Source organism: Zeugodacus cucurbitae, chromosome X (genome assembly GCF_028554725.1).
Source record: "Zeugodacus cucurbitae isolate PBARC_wt_2022May chromosome X, idZeuCucr1.2, whole genome shotgun sequence".
In the NCBI taxonomy this organism is placed as follows: Eukaryota; Metazoa; Arthropoda; class Insecta; order Diptera; family Tephritidae; genus Zeugodacus; species Zeugodacus cucurbitae.
In genome coordinates this window covers 29332646-29339804 of record NC_071672.1, presented here as the reverse complement: position 1 = coordinate 29339804, position 7159 = coordinate 29332646, and positions in this window count along the sequence as shown.

The following is a 7159-nucleotide window of genomic DNA, read 5'->3' as shown; positions in this document are numbered from 1 at the left end:
AGCTCCTTCTGCTAATTGCTGTATCTTTAAAACGACTACGAATTTTTGAAAATCACTTTACTATCGTTTTCTAAACATGTTAAGAAAGCAATTTATGGAGAAAAAAATTATGAAAAAAACAAAAAAATCAATTTGAAAAATAACAAAAAAAAATTATTTGTTTGAGCCCATCAAGTAGGTTGATCCTGTTATAACAAAAGCAATAAGCAATTTATAACAAATTTTATAATTGTCTAACTAATTTGCTACGGAATCAAATAAGAAATTTATGTTCGCAAAAACGTATAATATAAATAAGCAATACAATTGTTTAATTGCATCATAATTACGAGCATTAAGCATCAATGTAAAGCACACCAGCTTAAGGACCATCCAATTTTTTAAACTATTATCTAAAATAATCTATTAAATAATTAAATTAAGATGGACTGTCAGATATATATTTATATGTTGTATTATTTAGCCTACCTGCTGTAGAATTCTTGTGGTATTCGTATTATATTCGAGTCGTTAAATAACTATTTTGTTCTACAACTTATTGCTGTAAGTTTTGCTATTACTTCCAATTACGCAAACAGTAACGTAAACTTTTTACATTTTATAGCACTTGTCATATGCGATATATGTATATGTACATATATATATATATATATATATATATATATATATATATATATATTATATATTAATTGATATATATATATTAATTGATATTCACATTAAATTTAATTAAGTTAAGTATTTGGCACACAAGGACACGCGGCACAGACATACGCATTGTGCATATATGACAAGTGTAACCCGATGCGGGTGCGGGATGTCATTGTTGACAATAAGTACACAGTAGTCACCATACACTAAAGGTGTCGCACATTACTTTTCGGATAACTAACATTACATTTACCGTATGTACTCGCTCAGTAATCACACGTTGTTGCGCATTATTCCAAGGGTAAACAAGCACTGTGGACGAGCTAACGCATAGCATAGGCAACAAAACGCCATAACGGCACTGACATGACAGGCATGAAAAGTGGGTGGTGACCAAAAAAGCGTAAAGTTAGGTGGTAGCATACAGCACAGCCCATCACCGACACATACCGTTGCTATTGGTAGTAAAATTGCGCATAAGTAAAGCAAAGGATTAAATAGAAAAATAACTTTAACCATTTACTACTACACGAAGTTAATAAATACTTTTACGTGAGTGCTAACTAAAATACTCAAGATTTCGTCTAAGATGCCAGAAATGCAATCAAAAAAGGCTTTATCCGTTGAGATGTTTAGAGATTTTTCAGTAAATCCTAATCTCAAGTTTATTTGGATCTAATCTCTTTATTATATGCGAAATGTCGATGATAAATTAATTTTTTGTTTTCAGCTTATATAGCAAACTTTAAAGGTAATTTCACAAGAACTCCAAAAATTCTGCAGCAGATGTCTTCAGCTTAGGGCCATCTCATGTGAGGTGTTCAAGAAATAGACTTTCTTGTTTTTTTTGTCATAAATTTCTTTTTATGATTTTTTTTTATTTCTTTTTTCATTGCATATTCTCCAAATGGCCAACGCCACTGTAGCTGTAAGTCTGAAAATACTTTTCCTGGACCTATTTAATAAGACCCCAGATCTAGTCTTATCATATTTTGGCCATATCTATTTAGTTACTTTGTATTTTGTTGAATTTTTGTTGTTCTCAGCTAATTGTTCGAATTGTATGTTGAGCTCTCTTCAGATCGTTCCTAGCGGGCATGGATTTGTCTAGAACGGCTCCCGCCTTTGCCAACTCGTCTGCCCTTTCGTTACCGAAAATGACCAAGTCTAATTGTATAGGATATAAATCAAAAATTCCCAAAAAAAAATTATAAAAAAATATCCAAAAATTATTGTGTAGCAAGAAAAAAATGCAAAATTCTGATTTTTTTGTGTCAAATATCTATCAAATTTTTTTCTATAAATTCATTTGATCGTAGTGCATTCTATGCATTTAAGCTTACAGCTCAAAACGCCGCACATTTTTTTCCCGATAACCCAATCAGCCGGAGTCGTGGCGGATTCACAGATTTTTTCGTGGCGGTGGTGATCAGCACGCTGTAACTCATGTTCTACACAATATTACGAAAATATATGTTAATAAATTTTATTAAACTTAAAGCTTTAACTATTTGCTGGTCGTAGAGAAAATAATTCTAAACAGTCGCTAAAAAACAGAAATTACCGGCTTAATGCAATCGTGCGGCCTAAATATGTATGTATGTAGGTGTATGAGTGAAGGTTTTCTTCCAACAGAAAAATATTATATGTACTTTGCTTTAGCTAGACAGTTATTGTACCGCCCAAAACTAATATGAAGTAATATAGCGCTATGTACTTACAACAAAATGCTATGAACAATCATCTGTATGAAAAATTTAAGATGCCAAGCAGTTAAAACTAGTAAGTTGTAATGGAAGCGTGAAATCAAATCACGGTTCCATATGGCCTCATTCACATATATGTATATGTGAGTTACACTATAACTAATTTAATAAATGGGAATCTTATATTTATTCATATGTATATAGGGGACAGCGTTTGTAGTTTTAAAATATACGTGCTCTTAAGCTCTAAATCGCACCTATGATTATTTACTACCTGTTCTATATGTAATATGTGGGCATATTTTATTAAGGGATTACGCCACCCTGAAATTAAAAAAATACAGTTTTCCGAAATAACGAATATTCGTTTTAACGAAAACCGCTTATAAAGAACAAGCAAATTTGTTACATTGAGTACCTTAAATAACGAACATCGGTGATTTGTAAGTACTCGGTTTAACGAACAACATGAAGAAGACATATGAAGAAAGAGAAAAAAATCAAATAACATCGAACCAGAATTAAAAATAAAACTTGAAAAAATTCAAAAGAAATGTGCGAATTGAAAAAAAGTTGAATTTTATAAAAAAAAAGCTTAAAAAGCAGCAAATAGAAGTATAAGTATCAGAATTGGTCCATTTTGGAAGAATTTATTGGATTTGAATTGGTTTTTAATTTTTTTTAACAAATAGTTAATAAAACAATTTATTAAACTGCAATTTACGGATATTTAACTCAATTTTATTGAAAAACATACCTGTAAGTGAGTACTCGAATTAACGAAAAATTCGATGTAACGAACAGCCTGACAATTAATGTGTTCGTTATTTCGGAAATCTACTGTATTTGATAAAAGAATATACCAATTAGCATTGCCAACAATATGTTTTACGCCCCTATGATTAATTATAGTTAAGTATGAAGTCTAAATAAAATTATATTCGTATATTTAAAACATTAATTATTTTAACTCTCAATAATTACTCAATATTTCATATTGAGTTTTACATACGCGTATTGTCTTTGGGAAAGGTTAATCGCATGAGAAAAGTTGAAATTAATCGGTCGTGAATTATGCCTTTTGCCGTACATTGACTTTATATACAAGATTTAATTTTTATAACAAGTTTTGCAGTCACTGTTATTGAGCAAACCAAAGCAAAACAACCCCTCATGCGGTTGTATTAAATTTGCCTTGTAGCTGTAACAGCCAATAGTTATGGTTTGATTAAATATTCTCATCCCATTGGCGAATGATTCGCGACTTCTGATTGGTTACATCGTAATATGCTGTTTGCACACTCATATGCAAGAATGCATTGATACAATTGCGTCATGCGCGTTTACTTTCTTAAATGACGATAGAAATTAAAGAACTTAAAGAAATACATATAACCTATTTTACGCTACAGTCTAGTGTTTGATAGCTGCTTTAACACACCGCAAAATTAACTGGGTTTGATGCCGGTTCCAATTTAAAAATGCCAACACATGGATATTATATTAAACGCTTGGAGGTGCTTAAGGCCTTCAGATCTGCTAATTTACTTATTCATAGAAGTAGTTACGACGATTATTGTATTAAAATTACAGATTCAAATGTATTTAAATAATATAAATGTGAAATTTATTTAGGCATGTCCACAAAACATACATACAATAATAATGTTCAGAAAATCTATAAACATAGTTATATTTAAAAAGCGTGCATACCAACAACTATACTGCTTAAGTTGTTGGGTTGATTTCAGAGGCTGACTAGAGGGTATTTTTTAAATTTTTATACTCTCGCAACAAAGTTGCTACGAGAGTAATATAGTTTTGTCCACATAACGGTTGGTTGTAAGTCCTAAAACTAAACGAGTTAGATATAGGGTTATATATATCAATATGATCAGGGTGACGAGAAAAGTTCAAATGCGGATGTCTGTCTGTCCGTCCGTCCGTGCAAGCTGTAACTTGAGTAAAAATTGAGATATCTTGATGAAACTTGGAAGACGTATTTCTTGGCACCATAAGAAGGTTAAGTTCGAAAATGGGCGTAATCGGACGACTGCCACGCCCACAAAATGGCGAAAACCGAAAACACATAAAGTGCCATAACTAAGCCATAAATAAGCGGATTATAACCACGCCTACGTCCCGTATAAAGGTTATGTTGAAAACTACTAAAAGCGGGTTAACTCATTAACGAAAAACGCCAGAAATACTAAATTTCACATAAGAAACGGCAGATGGAAGCTGCACTCAGATTTTTTTACAAAATGGAAAATGGGCGTGGCATTGCCCACTTATGGGTCAAAAACCATATCTCAAGAACTACTCGACCGATTCGAATCGCTTCACAACCACGCCTACTTCCTATATACCAGAACTTTGAAGACGATCTGAATCGTTTACTTTACAATATATAAACTAAGCACTAGTGAAGATATCGGTGCAGAACTTTGCACAAATACTACGTTTATAGTGTGGCACCCCCATTCTAAAAATCGCCGAAATTGGACCATAGGTTTTCAAGGCCCCATATATCGAACATGAGGACCTCAGTTCTTCTAACCTAATATTAGGGTTTCTAACTTTCAATGGACTTTATACAATATATATGACGAATATGTGCGTCAAATTGTGTATTATATAATATAAATAAAGTTAAATAAATAAATTGCGAGAGTATAAAATGTTCGGTTACACCCGAACTTAGCCCTTCCTTACTTGTTTTGTTTTAAATATATACAATCATATATTTCATTTAAACAATTAAGCATATCGTAGATACATATTTAAAAATTATTTTGTGAAATTTTTATTTAAAACTAGCAGACCCCGCCACACGTTTTTGTGGCTAAGGTATACATTAAATTAGTAAATCTTTCAATGCAGAGAAAAAATTCTTACGCATAAAGATTTATCTTGGCTTTGTTGACGATATTGATTATCTTCTTCACAGTCAGTCTTGTTCTTTTGCAAAGTTTGATGTTGATTTATGTTACGCGGCATGATGACAACTCACACTACTTTTAATACCAAGTGAGTGGGGATAGTCCAGCAATTTAAAATAGTCTGTGGGATAATTGAATACGTCATCCTGGTTTGTAGCTGTGTCAACTCTCCTTTAACGAAATTTTAAATTGTTGCACTAAGATCATAGAGATCCTTGTTTTTTTACCACCAATATAGGTCATTCAATCAGCCATTTATGTTTATTATATTATGGTTTCATGTTAGGAAAAACACGATGAATAAGCTCCTCTTTCGAGGCCATGAAGTGACAGAAACCCGTTAAAAATGTTATTAATCCATCGAGGTGTCAACTGCGTCGCTACCATTTTCAACTATTTCTACAATCGCAATATGATATTGTTGGAAAAACACTCGTATGTTATTTGTTAATTTGCTATTCTTTATGTGTCGCCACAAATTAAATGATTTTAGGCATGCGATTAGCCCGTCAGTAACAGTTGATCCAGGAATAATTGGAAGTCTGGCGTAAATCACCTGCTAACAGAATCCTGGCTCCACCAAAAACGTTCATCGACAATCAAGATCTTTTAAAGTCCTGTGCAGTCCTCCAGTGACTTCTTGGCGATTTTGCCGACTGGTGTTTCGTTGATTTGCAATTTAGGAGTAATTTCAATGCCGAATTGCCGTTTGTCTGCCTATTAACAGATATCAAGTTGCCCTATTCCCATTATAAATGGGCGTTGAAAATGAGTGAAATCGGTTCAGGAATTACCTCAACCCTCATGTACTATATATGCTGATTTTCGTTATTCTATTGGACTTTATTTCAAATTGTGTGTAATTAAATTACATCAATAAATTGCGAGAGTATAAAATGTTCGGTTGCCTTTCCCTACTTGTTACAAATTGTTTTGGGCTATCGACACAGCCTTATACAATTGAACAATGATAAAAATATTTTAACAAAGCAACAATGACAACTTTCAAAATATTTTCATTTTTTGTTTTGTTTTTTTTTTTTTATAATTTTGTTGTCAATTCAATTAAAATCATGTTCTTGTTATCTTCCTCACAATTTTTCGATATATACTTACTTTCTAATCCTTCCCTCGCCTTCCATAAATATTTTAAAACTAAAATTAGCCATATCGGTTTGGCCCTTCTCGACTTTTTTCGAGACTAACGACACAAATGGTTTGTGTGGGTGATTAAAAAATTGTGGATTTAAGACATTTTCAGGAAATTTTTCTAATTTTTCTCTCCGTAAGAACCATCCCCGTACCTCTAAAAACTTTCTAAACAAAGAATTTGCGAAATCGGTTAAGCGGTTCTCGAGTTATGCGCTTAGCAACACATTTTGCGATTCATTTTTATATTATAGATTTCCGAAAACTCAACCGTTGGTAACTTATCGCCCATGACGTATCCTCAAGCTCTCCACGCCTTGGTACCTCAAGCTCTTGTCGTGCACAGCACAACTCGTTATTGGTTCATCCTAAATCAATAAACCAAAAATAATTCGATAGAACATGGAGAAATTTAACAATCCGATTTCAGCCATTTTTAATACGATTTTATTAGCTTCACCTATATGTATGTATATACATATGTTTATTTGTTTTTATATTTGTGGTATTGTAACATAAAATATTTGAGCGGCACTGAAAGGCGATCAAAAGTGTGAGCAGCTCAGCGAAAATGATACCCTAAAAGTTTGCAACCCTTCAACCATCGAAGTAACTATAAGTTCTACTCTACTCAGAATCGGTCTATAATCTATCTTCTCCAAAATAATCCTGAAGTTGACGAGCGAGTGTCAAATATTCCGGCTAACGGAT